General features: G+C 41.8%; 1 protein-coding gene across 1 annotated transcript in view; it reads left to right on the top strand.

The window, feature by feature from the left end:
• Positions 1-22293, top strand: part of lrrc39 (leucine rich repeat containing 39) — a 79021-nt gene that overhangs the window by 31276 nt on the left and 25452 nt on the right. The gene's annotated exons all lie outside the window — the stretch shown is intronic.

Below are 22293 nucleotides of genomic sequence, written 5' to 3'. Positions count from 1 at the left end.
AGAAATTGTTTAACAGCTTGGGCATGTTCCAACTTGCCCGTTAAGATTTCCAACGGAGGTGTTTTTCCTGTCGCGACCCCCCGCGGTCGGGTCCGGCCCGACATGCGACTCTGCCCGCACGTTCTTCATTACAAAATCTATGCTCCCTCACTGCAGACACCTCTACAACATGTAATGTGACGGACCAGAGGAAACAACACTCTGGATTTGGCTTATACAAACATTAAAAACTCTTACAAAGTGGAGCCCTCCTCATACTGGTAATTCAGACCACATACAGTGAGGAAAATAAGTATTTGAACACCACTGCGATTTTGCAAGTTCTCCCACTTAGAAATCATGGAGGGGTCTGAATTGTCATCTTAGGTGCATGTCCACTGTGAGAGAACATAATCTAAAAAAAATCTGGAAATCACAATGTATGATTTTTTTTTAAATTTATTTGTATGTTACTGCTGCAACTAAGTATTTGAACACCTGTGAAAATCAGTGTTATTTTGGTACAGTAGCCTTTGTTTGCAGTTACAGAGGTCAGAAGTTTCCTGTTAATTTTTCACCAGGTTTTCACACACTGCAGCAGGGATTTTGGTCCACTCCTCCATACAGATCTTCTCTAGATCAGCCAGGTTACTGGGCTTGCAGTGGTGGGCACAGATAACCCAAAAAATTAACTTCAATAAAGATAATCAGATAACTCATACATGTCAACCCCCTTGAGGGTCCATCTGTATAACCAAGTGATAAAATCTTCAATTGTGTATCAAAGGTAATTTGGTTTGAAGTTGTAACTGATGCCAAAATGAATTGTACTAAGGTTACCACGACAACAGGAATATGATACAAAATTTCCTTTGTTCATTTTGGTGAATAATTGCACGATTATTTAGGCTATTTGTAACACGGCTTACAGCTTAAGATGTTATTTATTTTGAAATTACCCTGTGCTGAAGAGGAAATAAGCCACGTAATGGCACGACCCGAAGGGCATGTGCGTAGAGGGGAGAGAGAAAAAAAGCAAGGAAAGTCAGAGCAGCAGTAAAAACTCAGATAAAGACACCAGAATCTGCTTATGGTGTCATTCTACTGCTGGTCAAAAGGCGCACACGGTAAAAGTTACTTTATAATGCTGTTTTTGTCTTGTTACAGCCGAAATGTGTAATTTAGGTTTAATGTCTATGAATATGAGTTTGAAATGTAGCATTTTGGCCTTTTAGTTTTCCGGTGTTCCACGAGCTGAATAAAGAATAAATGTCTGTGGACATCAGTAGGAGCGTGAAGTCCTTTTTGAGCAGAGCAGCGTAGTTACAGTGAAAACGTGACCTGAGGTCCATCGTACTGAGGCTGTTTCGTCCTACACCACAAGGCGGCGCCAGAGTCTTCACATCCTGCAGCAAGCCAAGGCTTCAGGTTCAAAGGTTCATCTGCAGAAGCAAGACCAAGTGCAAATGCGCATCTTAAGGGCAAATTGTGCAGTATGACTGGCCAGAGCTACTGATGGATAAATAAAGAGTCAAGTGAATAACAAAACAACAGAAAATAAAGCAAGAAAATACAAAATGACTCCAATGACAATTCCTTGTTACAAAATGATAACAAAATCGACATGCGCCTCAAGAACAAGGGGAAGTACATACAGAGGCAGCTGTAGACCAAAGGAAATGTATGCAACAAATGGCCAAGATCGGGGTAAAAGAGTATGTCAAACTGAGAGAATTCAGTGATTTCCTGCAAACATGTAGCAATGCCATGCCTCACATAAAAGGCCTACAAGTGCTAGATGATTGTGAGGAGAACCAGAGTTGTTGATCAAACTCCCAGATTGGATACGTCCAGGTGGAATCGCTATGTAACAGAACAGCTGGATAAAGGTGAGAACTATCCAAGCTTTAAAGACTTTGCCTCCTTTATCTCTAAGGAGGCACGCATAGCCTGTAACCCAGTGTCGTCCTTACACGCTTTAAAGCCACCTGCAGAAATCCTAGCGAGAGAAACAAAACGCACAAAAGCAAATGCTTTGTTACCAGCATAAAGGCTTCAGACACTGCAACCCTCACAACTAAGTTTAACATAGAGGAAGTAAAGACAAGAGACACTGATAAGCAAAGAAAAGAGACATACCACCACAAAACTCCAGCACAAGCAAGTGCATTTGCTGTGGAGAAAATCACACCATACATAAATGTCCAAAAGCTAACAGAAATGTCTGTGGATGATAGAAAAACTATGTTCATGAAAACAACAGTGCTTTGCATGCCTGAGGACAGGTCACATCTCTAAAGACTGTAAAACAGAGCCACGTGCCAGCATATGCAAAAGAAGCCATCCAACTCCTCTGCATGAAGATCACTCTCCAGCAGACAAACCTGCACAAAGTACAGCAGACGAGAACATGGCCTCACTCTCTTGTTCAGTGGAAGGAGGTAAGAATGGAAGCACCTCAATGATTGTGCCAGGTGTGGATTTCGTCAACTATTCTCCTAGCAGTGAAACCTTGGTGTATGCACTATTAGATACGCAAAGCACCCACACGTTTGTTGATCAGGAAGTGTGTGAAAAGCTGCAGGCAGTGTTAGAGCCAGTAAAACTAAAGCTCGCAACCATGGTCAAAAGGGACACTATGTGAAGAGTCAAAGAGCACAAGGACTTAAAGTCAGAGGATTCTTCTCCAATACGTGCATTGACCTACCTCCAGCTTACACAAGAGACTTCATTCCACTTGAGTGCACACACATTCCTACTTGTCAAACGGCCAGCAAATGGAAACATCTCACAAACATTGCTCAAGAGATTCCCCCTTTAATGGACTGTGCAGTTGGATTGCTGATAGGCTACGACTGTTCCAGAGCCTTAGCTCCCAGAGAGGTCATCACTGGAGATGACAACGAGCCTTATGCTGTCAGAACAGACCTAGGCTGGAGCATTGTAGAGGGGCACCACAGTTGGCAAATGCAAGCAATGTAACTGGTCTGTCATCGTGTGGCTGTGAAAGAGATACCCCCCCGTAACCCCAACTGCCATCATAAAGTACTCGAGTCAGATTTTGCAGATACCAAACCAAACGAGAGTGATATTCACAAGAAGATATCCAATTCCTCCAAATCCTAAAAGGAAGGGATCCATCAAAATGAGCATGGTCATCTTGAAATGTCCCTTCCATTTAAGGCACGCCCCCAACTCCCAAACAACAAAAGTCTGGCTCTAGTTCATTTAAAGCACCTCAACAGGAAACTGGACAGAGATCCTAAGTTTAAAATGACTATGTGAAGTTCATGGAGTTTTCAGAGATGGCGATGCTGAAAAGACAGACTCACAGCCAACGACAGGAAATGTCTGGTATATACGACACCAAAGTGTTTATCACCCGAGAAAGCCAGGCAAGATCAGGGTGGTATTTGACTGCTCTGCAAAGTTTGAAGGGACAGCTTTAAACGACCACTTAACGACAGGGCCTGATCTCACAAATGGCCTCACGGGAGTGTTTATGTCATTCCGTAAGCACCCCATTGCACTTATGTGTGACGAAGAGAAGATGTTTCACAGGTTCCATGTCAGATCAGAGGACAGAGACTATTTGAGGTTTCTCTGGTGGGAAATGGGAACACAGACTTAGAGCCCACAGAATACCGCATGAAAGTCCCCTCTTCGGAGCGTCCTCATCCCAGGTTGTGCTAATTACGGTATGAACCATCTGGCCAATGAAAATGAGAGAGAGTACCCGCTAGCAGCTAACTTTGTTAAAAAGCATTTTTATGTGGATGATGGCCTCATAAGTGTGGAAACTGTTGGAGAGGCAATTGAGCTTCTAAAAGAGGCCAAGATTGTGTGCCAAAGGGAAGCTGCACCTTCACAAGTTTCTTTCCAACAGCAGAGACGTGCTAGGACACAATCGATGTAATGGAACGTGCAGTTGAGATAAAGGACGTGGACCTCAACTACAATGACCTTCCAGTGCAACTAGTATTAGGCATAAGATGGAATGTAGAGAATGACAACTTTTTCTTCCAGGTGACATTCAATGAGAAACCACTGACACCGCGTAGTATTCTCTCTGTTGTGGCATCTCTTTATGATCCCCTTAGGGTTCTTGGCCCCTTTCATTTAGAAGGAAGAGAGTGTTGCAAGAAATGTGTCAGAAAGGCATTGGGTGGGACGATCCGCTACCTACTGAAACTGAAGCGAAGGGTGGGAGGGTTGGCTAAAAGATTTAGAAAATCTCAAAATGATCCAGAAACCCAGATGCTTCAAACCCATAAACTTTGGTGAAGTCCTCAAAGTTGAAATTCATCACTTCTCTGATGCAAGCAGTCAAGGGTATGGCCAGTGCTCCTACCTCAGGTTGGTGAGTGACCAACAAGTGCACTGCACTTTAGTCATGGGCAAAGCAAGGGTTGCGCCAACCAGAATAGTCACTATCCCAGACTAAAACTAACAGTGTCCATAACTTCAGCTGCTGTGAGCTGTAGCTCAAAGTTGACAGGGAATACTATTGGACAGACTCACAGGTAGTTCTAAGCTATATCAACAATGAGGCCAAAAGATTCATGTTTTTGTAGCCAATTGTGTTCAGAGAATCCGCGAAACTACAAACCCAGAACAGTGGTATTATGTTGCCATTGCAGAAAATCCAGCTGACCACGCCTCACGTGGCCTAAAAGATTCACAGGTCCCAGATTTTTATGGGAAAGAGAGATAGTAACAGAACAAAACATTCCAGAGCTGTTGGTGGGAGATCCAGAGGTAAGGGCCATACAAGTGCTGGATACTGAGGGGAACAACAATGTGACATTGCAGAACATTTGTCACGGTTCTCCCAAATGGACTACTGTAGTCAATGTTGTTGCACGCATTCAACGAATGGCAAAGAAAATAAGACTCAGAGCCTCCAGATGTGGAACAAAGGAGACAAGCCACATTAACCCTTGTTAAACTTGCACAACAAAATGCTTTTCAGGAAGAGCTGAATAACCTTGAACAGAAAACAGGAAAGTTGCCCTGTAATAACAGACTCTATCAGCTTGATCCATTCCTCAAGGACTGTGTGATGAGAGTTGGAGGTAGGCTAAGAAAGCCATCCACACATTTTGAGGTGAAGCATCCTGCAATACTCCCTAAAGACTGCATTATTACAAAGCTCATTATTGAACACTGTCATGAGAAGACACGGCATCGAGGTCAAGGTCAAACCTTAAATGAGATCAGAGCTAATGGGTTTTGGATTGTTGGAGGAGGTAAAGCAGTAGCTAAGTATATCAATCAATCAATCAACTTTTTTCTTATATATAGCGCCAAATCACAACAAACAGTTGCCCCAAGGCGCTTTATATTGTAAGGCAAGGCCATACAATAATTATGTAAAACCCCAACGGTCAAAACGACCCCCTATGAGCAAGCACTTGGCTACAGTGGGAAGGAAAAACTCCCTTTTAACAGGAAGAAACCTCCAGCAGAACCAGGCTCAGGGAGGGGCAGTCTTCTGCTGGGACTGGTTGGGGCTGAGGGAAAAAACCAGGAAAAAGACATGCTGTGGAGGGAGCAGAGATCAATCACTAATGATTAAATGCAGAGTGGTGCATACAGAGCTAAAAGAGAAAGAAACAGTGCATCATGGGAACCCCCCCCACAATCTACGTCTAAAGCAGCATAACCAAGGGATGGTCCAGGGTCACCCGATCCAGCCCTAACTATAAGCCTTAGCGAAAAGGAAAGTTTTAAGCCTAATCTTAAAAGTAGAGAGGGTGTCTGTCTCCCTGATCTGAATTGGGAGCTGGTTCCACAGGAGAGGAGCCTGAAAGCTGAAGGCTCTGCCTCCCATTCTACTCTTACAAACCCTAGGAACTACAAGTAAGCCCGCAGTCTGAGAGCGAAGCGCTCTAATGGGGTAATATGGTACTACGAGGTCCCTAAGATAAGATGGGACCTGATTATTCAAAACCTTATAAGTAAGAAGAAGAATTTTAAATTCTATTCTAGAATTAACAGGAAGCCAATGAAGAGAGGCCAACACGGGTGAGATATGCTCTCTCCTGCTAGTCCCCGTCAGTACTCTAGCTGCAGCATTCTGAACCAACTGAAGGCTTTTTAGGGAACTTTTAGGACAACCTGATAATAATGAATTACAATAGTCCAGCCTAGAGGAAATAAATGCATGAATTAGTTTTTCAGCATCACTCTGAGACAAGACCTTTCTGATTTTAGAGATATTGCGTAATGCAAAAAAGGCAGTCCTACATATTTGTTTAATATGCGCTTTGAATGACATATCCTGATCAAAATGACTCCAAGATTTCTCACAGTATACTAGAGATCAGGGAAATGCCATCCAGAGTACGATCTGGTTAGACACCATGCTTCTAAGATTTGTGGGGCCAAGTACAATAACTTCAGTTTTATCTGAGTTTAAAAGCAGGAATTAGAGGTCATCCATGTCTTTATGTCTGTAAGACAATCCTGCAGTTTAGCTAATTGGTGTGTGTCCTCTGGCTTCATGGATAGATAAAGCTGGGTATCATCTGCGTAACAATGAAAATTTAAGCAATACTGTCTAATAATACTGCCTAAGGGAAGCATGTATAAAGTGAATAAAATTGGTCCTAGCACAGAACCTTGTGGAACTCCATAATTAACTTTAGTCTGTGAGAAGATTCCCCATTTACATGACAAACTGTAATCTATTAGACAAATATGATTCAAACCACCGCAGCGCAGTGCCTTTATACCTATGACATGCTCTAATCTCTGTAATAAAATTTTATGGTCAACAGTATCAAAAGCAGCACTGAGGTCCACAGAACAAGCACAGAGATAAGTCCACTGTCCGAAGCCATAAGAAGATCATTTGTAACCTTCACTAATGCTGTTTCTGTACTATGATGAATTCTAAAAACTGACTGAAACTCTTCAAATAGACCATTCCTCTGCAGATGATCAGTTAACTGTTTTACAACTACCCCTCTCAAGAATCTTGAGAGAAAAGGAAGGTTGGAAATTGGCCTATAATTAGCTAAGATAGCTGGGTCAAGTGATGGCTTTTAAGTAATGGTTTAATTACTGCCACCTTAAAGGCCTGTGGTACATAACCAACTAACAAAGATAGATTGATCATATTTAAGATTGAAGCATTAAATAATGGTAGGACTTCCTTGAGCAGCCTGGCAGGAATGGGGTCCAATAAACATGCCGATGGTTTGGACGAAGCAACCAATGAAAATAACTCAGACAGAACAACCGGAGAGAAAGAGTCTAACCAAATACCGGCATCACTGAAAGCAGCCCAAAGATAACGATACATCTTTGGGATGGTTATGAGTAATTTTTTCTCTAATAGTCAAAATTTTGTTAGCAAAGAAAGTCATGAAGTCATTACTAGTTTAAAGTTAATGGAATACTCAGCTCAATAGAGCTCTGACTCTTTGTCAGCCTAGCTACAGTGCTGAAAAGAAACCTGAGGTTATTCTTATTTTTCTTCACTTAGTGATGAGTAGAAAGATGTCCTAGCTTTACGGAGGGCTTTTTATAGAGCACACAACTCTTTTTCCAGGCTAAGTGAAGATCTTCTAAGTTAGTGAGACGCCATTTCCTCTCCAACTTACGGGTTATCTGCTTTAAGCTACGAGTTGTGAGTTATACACGGAGTCAGACACTTCTGATTTAAAGCTCTCTTTTCAGAGGAGCTACAGCATCCAAAGTTGTCTTCAATGAGGATGTAAAACTATTGACGAGATACTCTAACTCCCTTACAGAGTTTAGGTAGCTACGCTGCACTGTGTTGGTATATGACATAGAGAACATAACGAAGGAATCATATCCTTAAACCTAGTTACAGCGCTTTCTGAAAGACTTCTAGTGTAATGAAACTATTCCCCACTGCAGGGTAGTCCATCAGGGTAAATGTAAATGTTATTAAAAAATGATCAGACAGAAGGGAGTTTTCAGGGAATACTGTTAAATCTTCTATTTCCATACCATAAGTCAGAACAAGATCTAAGATATGATTAAAGTGGTGGGTGGACTCATTTACTTTTTGAGCAAAGCCAATAGAGTCTAATAATAGATTAAATGCAGTGTTGAGGCTGTCATTCTCAGCATCTGTGTGGATGTTAAAATCGCCCACTATAATTATCTTATCTGAGCTAAGCACTAAGTCAGACAAAGGTCTGAAAATTCACAGAGAAACTCACAGTAACGACCAGGTGGACGATAGATAATAACAAATAAAACTGGTTTTGGGACTTCCAATTTGGATGGACAAGACTAAGAGACAAGCTTTCAAATGAATTAAGCTCTGTCTAGGGTTTTTGATTAATTAAGAGGCTGGAATGGAAGATTGCTGCTAATCCTCCTCCTCGGCCCGTGCTACGAGCATTCTGACAGTTAGTGTGACTCGGGGGTGTTTGACTCATTTAAACTAACATATTCATCCTGCTGTAACCAGGTTTCTGTAAGGCAGATAAATCAATACGTTGATCAATTATTATATCATTTACCAACAGGGACTTAGAAGAGAGAGACCTAATGTTTAATAGACCACATTTAACTGTTTTAGTCTGTGGTGCAATTGAAGGTGCTATATTATTTTTTCTTTTTGAATTTTTATGCTTAAATAGATTTTTGCTGGTTATTGGTGGTCTGGAGCAGGCACCGTCCTCCACGGGGATGGGGCAATGAGGGGACGGCAGGGGGAGAGAAGCCGCAGAGAGGTGTATAAGACCACAGCTCTGCCTCCTGGTCCCAACGCTGGACAGTCACAGTTTGGAGGATCCAAGAAAATTGGCCAGATTTCTAGAAATGAGAACTGCTCCATCTAAAGTGGGATGGATATCAGACAATGTGTGTGGTGTAAGAGAGCCCGTGCACCACCTGAGGAACAAAGAATGGCAGATCTGCCTAGTGATCGCATTGACCCTTCCCCACCATTTCACCTATGTAGGTATGGACTGCTTTGGCCCCTTCAGTACCAAACAAGGCCGCAAAAGTGTACAAACTCTATGCTCTTCTCTTCACATGTCTCAGCTCGAGAGCAATTCATTAGAGATGCTGCAAGACATGACAACTGATGCATTCATAAATGCTTTACGCTGTTTTATAGCTATCCGTGGAGCTATCAGACAAATCAGATCGGATCAGGGATCTAACTTCATGGGAGCAAAGAATGAAATGGCAAAAGCTCTACGAGAAATCGACAAAGACAAAGTGACATCATACTTGGCAAATAAGCAGTGCGACTTCCCTCATGAATGCACCAAGCTCAAGCCATGCTGGAGGCGCATGGGAGCGCCAAATCAGGACTGTAAAAACTGTGCTGAGTAAAGTTCTTGCCCAAAGTGCTGGAAGGCTGGATGACGCATCTTAAGAACCTTTCTTTATGAAGCCATGGACATTGTAAACAGTCGCCACTCACTGTTAACAGCATCAGTGATCCACAAGTTTGGAGCCCTTAACACCAAATCATCTTATCACCATGAAATGCGCTGTACCACTGCCCCCACCTGGCAGTTTGTTCAAGAAGACGTGTATGCCACCAAACGCTGGAGAAGAGTCTAGTATGCAACAGAGCAGTTTTGGAACAGATGGAGGAAAGAATACCTTGCCAACCTCACTCTGAGACAGCGATGGCATGCCCCTAAGCGCAACATGAGAGTTGGTGATATTGTGATAGTCAAAGATGAAACATCCCTCGTAATGAATGGATACTTGGCCGAGTGGTAGATGTACCCGAGGTGATGATGGACTGATTATATATGATTATCGCTACAAGTTTGGAGACAAGAAACTGGGAAGGAAGGGTGAACGCTTGCGCAAACCATCCATTATAGAGAGACCCTTCCAAAAGCTTATCGGTTCTTGTAGAAAGTAGATAAAGGACATAACCGTACTGTTATAGTACTTGCAAGGTAACTTACATGAAAAAATAATAATAATAATAATAAAAAAAGGGAAAAGGGCCATATGGTTCATTTCTAAAATGTGTATAGTTGAGTAGATGATTTCTTTGAAATTACCATTGATTTATTTGAATAAAGAGTGTAAAGTGCAGCATCTTCATTGTGTATCAAAGGTAATTTGGTTGAAGTTGTAACTGATGCCAAATGATTGTATATAGGTACCACGACAACAGGAATATGATACAAAATTTCCTTTGTTCATTTTGGTGAATAATTGCACGATTATTTAAGGCTATGTGTAACGGCTTTACAGCTTAAGATGTTTATTTTATTTTGAAAATTACCTGTGCTGAAGAGGAATAAGCCACGTAATGGCACGACCCGGAAGGGCATGTGCGTAGAGCGGGAGAGAAAAAAAGACAAGGAAAGTCAGAGCAGCACGTAAAACTCAGATAAAGAAACCAGAATCTGCTTATGGTGTCATTCTACTGCTGGTCAAACAGGCGCACACGGTAAAAGTTACTTTATAATGCTGTTTTTGTCTTGTTACAGCCGAAATGTGTAATTAGGTTTAATGTCTATGAATATGAGTTTGAAATGTAGCATTTTGGCCTTTAGTTTTCACGGTGTTCCATGAGCTGAATAAAGAAATAAATGTCTGTGGACATCAGTAAGGAGCGGTGAAGGTCCTTTTTGAGCAGAGCAGCGTAGTTACAGAAGTCCTCCACAGTTAAATCCTCTTGCTCCACAGTAAAATTGCTGCTGGTCAATAAATCAGTGTCTACAAGAACATTGTAGGTATTTTGTACAAACTTAATATATTTCCCATAAATATAGTGTACACACAGCTGTTCTATTTTTACAGAAACAAGAACTCTCAGAGTAACAGATCACTGCTCCTAACAGTCTTTGGCCCTACCGTCTGAGACTGCTCTGCCCTTTGATTGGATATTGGAAACCATGTGACGGTGAACCAATTCCGATTGGACGCTCCATTGCACACGTTATCACACAGCTTCTATGAGGAGTACAAAGATGGTGGACAGCTGTCCGAAAGTCCGCTGAGTTGACATGTATGTAACTGAAAAGTTATCTTTGATAAGATAAAATGATAAACCACCCAAAAATGTATCAGAAGTTACAGATAACCAATAAATTCCAGTATTATCTCTGGTATACAACCCCTGGCAATAATTATGGAATCACCGGCCTCGGAGGATGTTCATTCAGTTGTTTAATTTTGTAGAAAAAAAGCAGATCACAGACATGACACAAAACTAAAGTCATTTCAAATGACAACTTTCTGGCTTTAAGAAACACTATAAGAAATCAAGAAAAAAAGATTGTGGCAGTCAGTAACGGTTACTTTTTTAGACCAAGCAGAGGGAAAAAATATGGAATCACTCAATTCTGAGGAAAAAAATATGGAATCACTCAATTCTGAGGAATAAATTATGGAATCACCCTGTAAATTTTCATCCCCAAAACTAACACCTGCATCAAATCAGATCTGCTCGTTAGTCTGCATTCTAAAAAGGAGTGATCACACCTTGGAGAGCTGTTGCACCAAGTGGACTGACATGAATCATGGCTCCAACACGAGAGATGTCAACTGAAACAAAGGAGAGGATTATCAAACTCTTAAAAGAGGGTAAATCATCACGCAATGTTGCAAAAGATGTTGGTTGTTCACAGTCAGCTGTGTCTAAACTCTGGACCAAATACAAACATGGGAAGGTTGTTAAAGGCAAACATACTGGTAGACCAAGGAAGACATCAAAGCGTCAAGACAGAAAACTTTAAAGCAATATGTCTCAAAAATCGAAAATGCACAACAAAACAAGTGAGGAACGAATGGGAGGAAACTGGAGTCAACGTCTGTGACCGAACTGTAAGAAACCGCCTAAAGGAAATGGGATTTACATACAGAAAAGCTAAACGAAAGCCATCATTAACACCTAAACAGAAAAAAACAAGGTTACAATGAGCTAAGAAAAAGCAATCGTGGACTGTGGATGACTGGATGAAAGTCATATTCAGTGATGAATCTCAAATCTGCATTGGGCAAGGTGATGATGCTGGAACTTTTGTTTGGTGCCGTTCCAATGAGATTTATAAAGATGACTGCCTGAAGAGAACATGTAAATTTCCACAGTCATTGATGATATGGGGCTGCATGTCAGGTAAAGGCACTGGGGAGATGGCTGTCATTACATCATCAATAAATGCACAAGTTTACGTTGATATTTTGGACACTTTTCTTATCACATCAATTGAAAGGATGTTTGGGGATGATGAAATCATTTTTCAAGATGATAATGCATCTTGCCATAGAGCAAAAACTGTGAAAACATTCCTTGCAAAAAGACACATAGGGTCAATGTCATGGCCTGCAAATAGTTCGGATCTTAATCCAACTGAAAATCTTTGGTGGAAGTTGAAGAAAATGGTCCATGACAAGGCTCCAACCTGCAAAGCTGATCTGGCAACAGCAATCAGAGAAAGTTGGAGCCAGATTGATGAAGAGTACTGTTTGTCACTCATTAAGTCCATGCCTCAGAGACTGCAAGCTGTTAGAAAAGCCAGAGGTGGTGCAACAAAATACTAGTGATGTGTTGGAGCGTTCTTTTGTTTTTCATGATTCCATCATTTTTTCCTCAGAATTGAGTGATTCCATATTTTTTTCCCTCTGCTTGGTCTAAAAAAGTAACTGTTACTGACTGCCACAATTTTTTTTCCCTGATTTCTTATAGTGTTTCTTAAAGCCAGAAAGTTGCCATTTGAAATGACTTTAGTTTTGTGTCATGTCTGTGATCTGCTTTTTTTCTACAAAATTAAACAACTGAATGAACATCCTCCGAGGCCGGTGATTCCATCATTTTTGCCAGGGGTTGTAGTTGCAACTACTAACAAGCTGATTTTGAGTTTTAACACTGCGATCGCTTTTGGAAGCATCAAAAGCGACAACAGACCCAAATAATGACTCGACACTTTTGTCTTTCAGCATCCTGCCCCCTGCTGGAAGCTCTAGTTTACTACATGGCTTCCAGCACAGAAGCAAGCTGAGAGAAGCCAAAAAGCTCAACTCTACTCAATCACAGCGCCGCCATCAGGCGGAGGTCTTGGAAAATAAAACAGTGCTGAGTTATGGTTTGGTGTATAAATAAAATGAATACTGATAGAATAACTCCATTAATGTCAATTCTGTCATTTGTACAAAGTTAAAATATAACATATATCTTTTAATGTTGAATAATGCACTAATTCTGAAGTTTTGTAACAAACACAAACAGATCGCAAAGGATTCTGGGTAAAATGTGCCTCCGCTAACACTGATTGGTTGATTCATTCTATGTAAACCAACACGTTAATGTGAGGTGTGTCGTGTGTTGGTGTGATAAATGTGCTTTTGTAAAATATTCCATTTTTTTTATTTGTAAAAAAAAAAAAAAGCCAAGTTGTAATTAGATAACCGTCTGATATAACCGGTGTCAAAATAAATAGAACACTGCCTTGATCTACTGGTGCCAGTGCAAGTTTTGGCTCTTTTTCAGCTGATTTTTCATTCATGTGAGAATGTTTTGGATCACGCCGAGTTTCAGGTTAATCATGCGTCCAGTATCGTTTAGTATACATGGAGTAAGGAGCTGCATTTAACATCTCACGACCACCTCCTGATCGCAGATCGTATGGTCAGATAAAAATGAAACCTGTTTGATATTCTTGTGCCTGTGCAAACACCGCAGACCTGTCTTGTAATTTTTTTTTTTTTTAACTTTGATGTCTCCCATCGAGAGTTTTTGTAAATTAAGTTTGAAAAAAAGCTTCTGTTTATGTTTTGCTTCTGGAAACGCAAATCCGACGTGTGGTTTTTGAACATCTTCTCACTGATTCAAGGCAATCTTCTAAGGATTTTATGTGGATGAGATTACTAGCAGTTATCGGCATGTATAACTGAGTATCATCAGCATAGCAGTGAAAGGTAATCCCAAAGTACCGCAATATGTGCCCATGGGGTGATATATAAAGGGAGAAAAGCAGAGGACCAAAGATAGAATTTTACTGATCCCTTGGGAAGACTCCCTCAGGGAAATTGAGGTTCCAGCAGCATTGTATAGAAGCACACAGAGTATCAAAAGTGAAAGTAAAAAAGAAAAAACGTTTGCAGTATAAATACCAGACATACTGATCAGGACTGGTTTACTGGCTACTACTGTTCCTCTCCTTCCCGTCCTCTGTCTTCCTGTTCCTCCTCCTCCCCCTGAGTGAGGAGTTGTACAGTCTGATGGCCTGAGGGACAAAGAAGTTTCTCGGGTCTGCTGGTCCTGCACTTGAGAAGGAGCAGTCTGTGGCTGAAGAGGCTCCTCTGGTTGCTGATGACGATGTGCAAAGGGTGACTGGCATCATCCATAATGTCCAGCAGTTTGTCCAGTGTTCTCTGCCACCATCACCAGAGAGTCCAGCTTCATGTCAACCGCAGAGCCAGCCCACCTGATCAGTTTTTCCAGCCTGGATGTGTCCTTCTTGGATGTGCTGCCCCTCAGCACACCACGGTGTAAAAGAGGACGCTGCCTACTACGGACTGGTAGAACATCCACAAGAGATTCCTGCAGATGTTAAATGACTGCAGCCTCCTCAGTTCAATTCAATTCAAATCAATTTTATTTATATAGCGCCAAATCACAACAAACAGTTGCCCCAAGGCGCTTTATATTGTAAGGCAAAAGCCATACAATAATTACGTAAAAACCCCAAAGGTCAAAACGACCCCCTGTGAGCAAGCACTTGGCGACAGTGGGAAGGAAAAACTCCCTTTTAACAGGAAGAAACCTCCAGCAGAACCAGGCTCAGGGAGGGGCAGTCTTCTGCTGGACTGGTTGGGGGCTGAGGGGGAGAGAACCAGGAAAAAGACATGCAGTGGAGGGGAGCAGAGATCGATCACTAATGATTAAATGCAGAGTGGTGCATACAGAGCAAAAAGAGAAAGAAACACTCAGTGCATCATGGGAACCCCCCAGCAGTCTAAGTCTATTAGCAGCATAACTAAGGGATGGTTCAGGGTCACCTGATCCAGCCCTAACTATAAGCTTTAGCAAAAAGGAAAGTTTTAAGCCTAATCTTAAAAGTAGAGAGGGTGTCTGTCTCCCTGATCTGAATTGGGAGCTGGTTCCACAGGAGAGGAGCCTGAAAGCTGAAGGCTCTGCCTCCCATTCTACTCTTACAAACCCTAGGAACTACAAGTAAGCCTGCAGTCTGAGAGCGAAGCGCTCTATTGGGGTGATATGGTACTATGAGGTCCCTAAGATAAGAAGGGACCTGATTATTCAAAACCTTATAAGTAAGAAGAAGAATTTTAAATTCTAGAATTAACAGGAAGCCAATGAAGAGAGGCCAATATGGGTGAGATATGCTCTCTCCTTCTAGTCCCCGTCAGTACTCTAGCTGCAGCATTTTGAATTAACTGAAGGCTTTTCAGGGAACTTTTAGGACAACCTGATAATAATGAATTACAATAGTCCAGCCTAGAGGAAATAAATGCATGAATTAGTTTTTCAGCATCACTCTGAGACAAGACCTTTCTGATTTTAGAGATATTGCGTAAATGCAAAAAGCAGTGTTACATATTTGTTTAATATGCGCTTGAATGACATATCCTGATCAAAAATGACTCCAAGATTTCTCACAGTATTACTAGAGGTCAGGGTAATGCCATCCAGAGTAAGGATCTGGTTAGACACCATGTTTCTAAGATTTGTGGGGCCAAGTACAATAACTTCAGTTTTATCTGAGTTTAAAAGCAGGAAATTAGAGGTCATCCATGTCCTTATGTCTGTAAGACAATCCTGCAGTTTAGCTAATTGGTGTGTGTCCTCTGGCTTCATGGATAGATAAAGCTGGGTATCATCTGCGTAACAATGAAAATTTAAGCAATGCCGTCTAATAATACTGCCTAAGGGAAGCATGTATAAAGTGAATAAAATTGGTCCTAGCACAGAACCTTGTGGAACTCCATAATTAACCTTAGTCTGTGAAGAAGATTCCCCATTTACATGAACAAATTGTAATCTATTAGATAAATATGATTCAAACCACCGCAGCGCAGTGCCTTTAATACCTATGGCATGCTCTAATCTCTGTAATAAAATTTTATGGTCAACAGTATCAAAAGCAGCACTGAGGTCTAACAGAACAAGCACAGAGATGAGTCCACTGTCTGAGGCCATAAGAAGATCATTTGTAACCTTCACTAATGCTGTTTCTGTACTATGATGAATTCTAAAACCTGACTGAAACTCTTCAAATAGACCATTTCTCTGCAGATGATCAGTTAGCTGTTTTACAACTACCCTTTCAAGAATTTTTGAGAGAAAAGGAAGGTTGGAGATTGGCGTATAATTAGCTAAGATAGCTGGGTCAAGTGATGGCTTTTTAAGTAATGGTTTAATTACTGCCACCTTAAAAGCCTGTGGTACATAGCCAACTAATAAAGATAGATTGATCATATTTAAGATCGAAGCATTAAATAATGGTAGGGCTTCCTTGAGCAGCCTGGTAGGAATGGGGTCCAATAGACATGTTGATGGTTTGGATGAAGTAACTAATGAAAATAACGCAGACAGAACAATCTGAGAGAAAGAGTCTAACCAAATACCAGCATCACTGAAAGCAGCCAAGATAACGATACGTCTTTGGGATGGTTATGAGTAATTTTTTCTCTAATAGTTAAAATTTTATTAGCAAAGAAAGTCATGAAGTCATTACTAGTTAAAGTTAAAGGAATACTCGGCTCAATAGAGCTCTGACTCTTTGTCAGCCTGGCTACAGTGCTGAAAAGAAACCTGGGGTTGTTCTTATTTTCTTCAATTAGTGATGAGTAGTAAGATGTCCTAGCTTTACGGAGGGCTTTTTTTTATAGAGCAACAGACTCTTTTTCCAGGCTAAGTGAAGATCTTCTAAATTAGTGAGACGCCATTTCCTCTCCAACTTACGGGTTATCTGCTTTAAGCTGCGAGTTTGTGAGTTATACCACGGAGTCAGGCACTTCTGATTTAAAGCTCTCTTTTTCAGAGGAGCTACAGCATCCAAAGTTGTCTTCAATGAGGATATAAAACTATTGAGGAGATACTCTATCTCACTCACAGAGTTTAGGTAGCTACTCTGCACTGTGTTGGTATATGGCATTAGAGAACATAAAGAAGGAATCATATCCTTAAACCTAGTTACAGTGCTTTCTGAAAGACTTCTAGTGTAATTAAACTTATTCCCCACTGCTGGGTAGTCCATCAGAGTAAATGTAAATGTTATTAAAAAATGATCAGACAGAAGGGAGTTTTCAGGGAATACGGTTAAGTCTTCAATTTCCATACCATAAGTCAGAACAAGATCTAAGATATGATTAAAGTGGTGGGTGGACTCATTTACATTTTGAGCAAAGCCAATTGAGTCTAATAATAGATTAAATGCAGTGTTGAGGCTGTCATTCTCAGCATCTGTGTGGATGTTAAAATCGCCCACTATAATTATCTGAGCTAAGCACTAAGTCAGACAAAGGTCTGAAAATTCACAGAGAAACTCACAGTAACGACCAGGTGGACGATAGATAATAACAAATAAAACTGGTTTTTGGGACTTCCAATTTGGATGGACAAGACTAAGAGTCAAACTTTCAAATGAATTAAAGCTCTGTCTGGGTTTTTGATTAATTAATAAGCTGGAATGGAAGATTGCTGCTAATCCTCCGCCCCGGCCCGTGCTACGAGCATTCTGACAGTTAGTGTGACTCGGGGGTGTTGACTCATTTAAACTAACATATTCATCCTGCTGTAACCAGGTTTCTGTAAGGCAGAATAAATCAATATGTTGATCAATTATTATATAATTTACCAACAGGGACTTAGAAGAGAGAGACCTAATGTTTAACAGACCACATTTAACTGTTTTAGTCTGTGGTGCAGTTGAAGGTGCTATATTATTTTTTCTTTTTGAATTTTTATGCTTAAATAGATTTTTGCTGGTTATTGGTGGTCTGGGAGCAGGCACCGTCTCTACGGGGATGGGGTAATGAGGGGATGGCAGGGGGAGAGAAGCTGCAGAGAGGTGTGTAAGACTACAACTCTGCTTCCTGGTCCCAACCCTGGATAGTCATGGTTTGGAGGATTTAAGAAAATTGGCCAGATTTCTAGAAATGAGAGCTGCTCCCTCTAAAGTGGGATGGATGCCGTCTCTCCTAACAAGACCAGGTTTTCCCCAGAAGCTTTGCCAATTATCTATGAAGCCCACCTCATTTTTTGGACACCACTCAGACAGCCAGCAATTGAAGGAGAACATGCGGCTAAACATGTCACTCCCGGTCCGATTGGGGAGGGGCCCAGAGAAAACTACAGAGTCTGACATTGTTTTTGCAAAGTTACACACCGATTCAATGTTAGTTTTAGTGACCTCCGATTGGCGTAACCGGGTGTCATTACTGCCGACATGAATTACAATCTTACCAAATTTACGCTTAGCCTTAGCCAGCAGTTTCAAATTTCCTTCAATGTCACCTGCTCCGGCCCCCGGAAGACAATTGACTATGGTTGCTGGTGTCGCTAACTTCACATTTCTCAAAACAGAGTCGCCAATAACCAGAGTTTGTTCCTCGGCGGGTGTGTCGCCGAGTGGGGAAAAACAGTTCGAAATGTGAACGGGTTGGCGGTGTACACGGGGCTTTTGTTTAGGGCTACGCTTCCTCCTCACAGTCACCCAGTCGGCCTGCTTTCCCGGCTGCTCGGGATCTGCCAGAGGGAAACTAATGGCGGCTAAGCTACCTTGGTCCACACCGACTACAGGGGCCTGGCTAGCTGTAGAATTTTCCACGGTGCGGAGCCGAGTCTCCAATTCGCCCAGCCTGGCCTCCAAAGCTACGAATAAGCTACACTTATTACAAGTACCATTACTGCTAAAGGAGGCCGAGGAATAACTAAACATTTCACACCCAGAGCAGAAAAGTGCGGGAGAGACAGGAGAAGCTGCCATGCTAAACCGGCTAAGACCTAGTAGCTGCGCTAAGCTAGCGGATTCCTAAAAACACACAAAGTGAATAATGTGTAAATAATTTAGAGGTGATTCAGCAGAGGGCGTGCTTTAGTTAAGGCATGTAAAGATTACACTGTGAAACAAATCGTTATCTCGTTAACTAGATCAATCTAACTGCGCAGATTAAACAGCTAACAGATACAGAAAAACACCGCTGTGCTCCGGAACAGGAAGTGATACAATACCGCAGTGAGAGCCAACCACCAGTAGAGGCAAGCAAGAGCCCAGTGAAGTCCAGGAAGTCCAGCATGCTTTGTTCCTTCCTGTACAGGTGGTTGGTGTGGGTTGTCCAGTCCAGTTTGCTGTCCAACCACAGCCCGAGGTACTTGTAGGAATCTCTCACAGTGGACATGCAGCTAAGATGAAAATTTCAGACCCCTCCATGATTTCTAAGTGGGAGAACTTGCAAAATCGCAGGGTGTTCAAATACTTATTTTCCTCACTGTAAAAGATGGACTAAAATTGTACGTTTCTTGCACACATTTATTTTGTCAATATCCTAACTGTGTCGAATTATAATGTGGCTGATGACGCTGTTTTCGTGCATCGGCTTATCACTGTAATGTCGTGCCATGAATGACATGGTGCGTAATATTGTAATATTGACATGTTCTATAAACGAACTGCATGCATGCACATATCATTGTATATCTGTCAACTTATCAAAATAAACGTGACACCAAAGAGGTTATATGTGAGACCCACCTTCATTGTAGTCATTACGAAGCCGGCAGAGTAGCGATTTCTCATCCCTGCTTAGCAAGTATTCTGCAATATCAACAGTTTCAGACTCTGGACTTCGTCTTACCATCCGTCAGTTGCCTTCAAGGGGTCAGAAATTTGTTTGTCTCCAACTATCAACAAGGACAGGTCATTTTCGACAGCAGCTCTCTCTTCCTCCTTCGTCAGCACCAGCGGTAGTTTCTGTACCGATGCCGCATATGCAAAGGCAGCCAGGTCTTCTTTGTGTTTCTGTCAACTGCCGTACATAGTCCATAAAAAGTGAAGCTTACCAAAACGCTTTAAATCGTCAACTTTCCAGTGGTTGAAATTATCCAAATCATAGCACTCCTCGCTCGCCGTCATAGCTTGTGGATCGGTAGCTGAAAAATTTAGCATACCAATAATGCACTGCGTGGCCCGAGATGTGCACTTCGCTTATTTTACCAGTTAACGCTCAGCCTAGGCTCATGTGTCATACATCACACTGACAAAATGAGGAACCTTGGGGTAATTTTTGATCCTACATTGTCTTTTGACCTCCACATTAGAAATATTACTTGGACTGCTTTCTTCCACCTGCAAAATACAAGGTCTATTAGAAAAGAAACCGACCTTTTTATTTTTTTCAAAAACTATATGGATTTGAATCACGTGTGATTGCGTCAGACAAGCTTGAATCCTCGTGCGCATGCGTGAGTTTTTTCACGCCTGTCGGTTGCGTCATTCGCCTGTGGGCAGGCTTTGAGTGAGCACTGGTCCACCCCTCCTGTCGGAATTCCTTTGTCTGACTTCTTCCTGAGAGACTAGCGCTTTGCTTGATCAAAATTTTTTCAGAAACTGTAAGCACATCCAAGTGGACATCATTCGAGAAATTCAGACGGTTTTCGGTGAAAATTTTAACGGCTGATGAGATTAAGGAGTGTTACTATCGCTTTAAGGACAGCCCACGGTGCCGGATGGCGCGCCGCGCCCTGAGCTGCCGTCGTCAGCCTGTTTCGAGCTGATAACTTCCAAATTTAAGCCTCTGTTGACCCAGGACGCCGTGAGAGAACAGAGAAGTTTCAGAAGAGGTCGGGATCAGCAATTTATCCGGACATTCCACTGTTAAAGGAGATTTTGTAATGAAAGACGTGCGGACAGATTCACGCGTCGGCACCCAGCCACTCATGGCATGGCGCCACAGCAAAACACCTCCGTGTTGATAACCATTCGTAAGATTCAGGAGGTTTTCGATGCCAAAACAAGACACCAGAAAAATATTCAATAAATTCAGGTGTGGTCTCAGCACAGCTTTACCAAATTCACTGAACACATCAGTGGGTCCTGCTGGTTATACTACAGCACTCAGTTTGAAAAAAATGTGCAATCTACATTTCTGTAGTAATTGATCTGTAAACTGAAATCCATAAACTACTTAAACTTCATATTTAAAGTTGGCACAATTGTTCAGAAAGTGCTCGTCATTGTCACAATAGGGACAGTAGTCTTTCACCTGCTCCACTCTCTTAAACTAGGGGCTGTGAGGGCAGGTGCAGGAGATGTCACTGTCTGTGGTGCTTAGAGGGCTTGGGAGTGCGCTTGGACTCAGGCTTCTTATGGGATGACTCCTCTCTCTTTAGGGGCTTAAATGTGTCTTCCTGCACTTCTAGCTCATATTCTAGCCACTCTGCAAACTCCATGAGTGTGGGGATAGTGACTCTGAGGGGGTGAAAGTACCTCTTAAAGCTGGCAGTGAGGTCATGGGGGAGTTTACTTAACAGCCATGACACATGTGAGCCACAAGTCAGCTCTACTTGTCCTCTCTGCCCAAGCTGTTCTAACATGCCCACTAGTGAGCACACATTAAGGGCAAATAGGTGGAAGCTCCTCACATCACCGCTGTGAATATTAGGACCATCCATGAGCTCTGCAATCCTCTGTACAATGAGCTTATGGGGCTGACCATACATTTTGGTGAGGGCCTGCATCGTGTCTGTATAAGGCTGCCAGGAGGTACAGTAGGAGTCGGCCACAAGTGAGGCTTCCTCACACTTAAGGTGATCTGTGAGAATCTGAAACTTACGAGGTCTGTCCAAAAAGTATCGGACCTTTTTATTTTTTGCAAAAACCATATGGATTCGAATCACGTGTGATTGCATCAGCCAAGCTTGAACCTTCGTGCGCATGCGTGAGTTTTTTCACGCCTGTCAGTTGTGTCATTCGCCTGTGAGCAGGCTTTGTGTGAGCAGTGATCCACCCCTCTCGTCGGATTTTTATTGTGAATAAATGTCTGAACGATTTGGAGCTTTGCTGCATCAAATTTTTCCAGAAACTGTGAGAGACCTATTTTGTGGTAATTGTTATGCCCACACAGTAACAATTAGGGGCCCGAATGTAAGTGCCATTTTTTGGAATAAGATATTTGAAGCTAATGTAATTACAAGGTTTAAATAATTTAGAACAATTCATGTGTATCTTGTTTAAAAGGATAATTTAAAATATTAAAAGGTACATGATTGTATTTTTGTTTAAAAGAAAAGGAAAATTTTTTGATGCATGATTGGTACGTTTGGGGGCGCTACTGCCTGGCTGTCATGTAAATTGTTGAAGAAGAATTGCTGTGCTTGAACTTTGT

The sequence above is a fragment of the Thalassophryne amazonica genome, chromosome 10 (genome assembly GCF_902500255.1).
Source record: "Thalassophryne amazonica chromosome 10, fThaAma1.1, whole genome shotgun sequence".
Classification (NCBI taxonomy): domain Eukaryota; kingdom Metazoa; phylum Chordata; class Actinopteri; order Batrachoidiformes; family Batrachoididae; genus Thalassophryne; species Thalassophryne amazonica.
The sequence above is the reverse complement of the archived record's forward strand: the minus strand, read 5'-3'. Positions and strand labels throughout refer to the sequence as shown.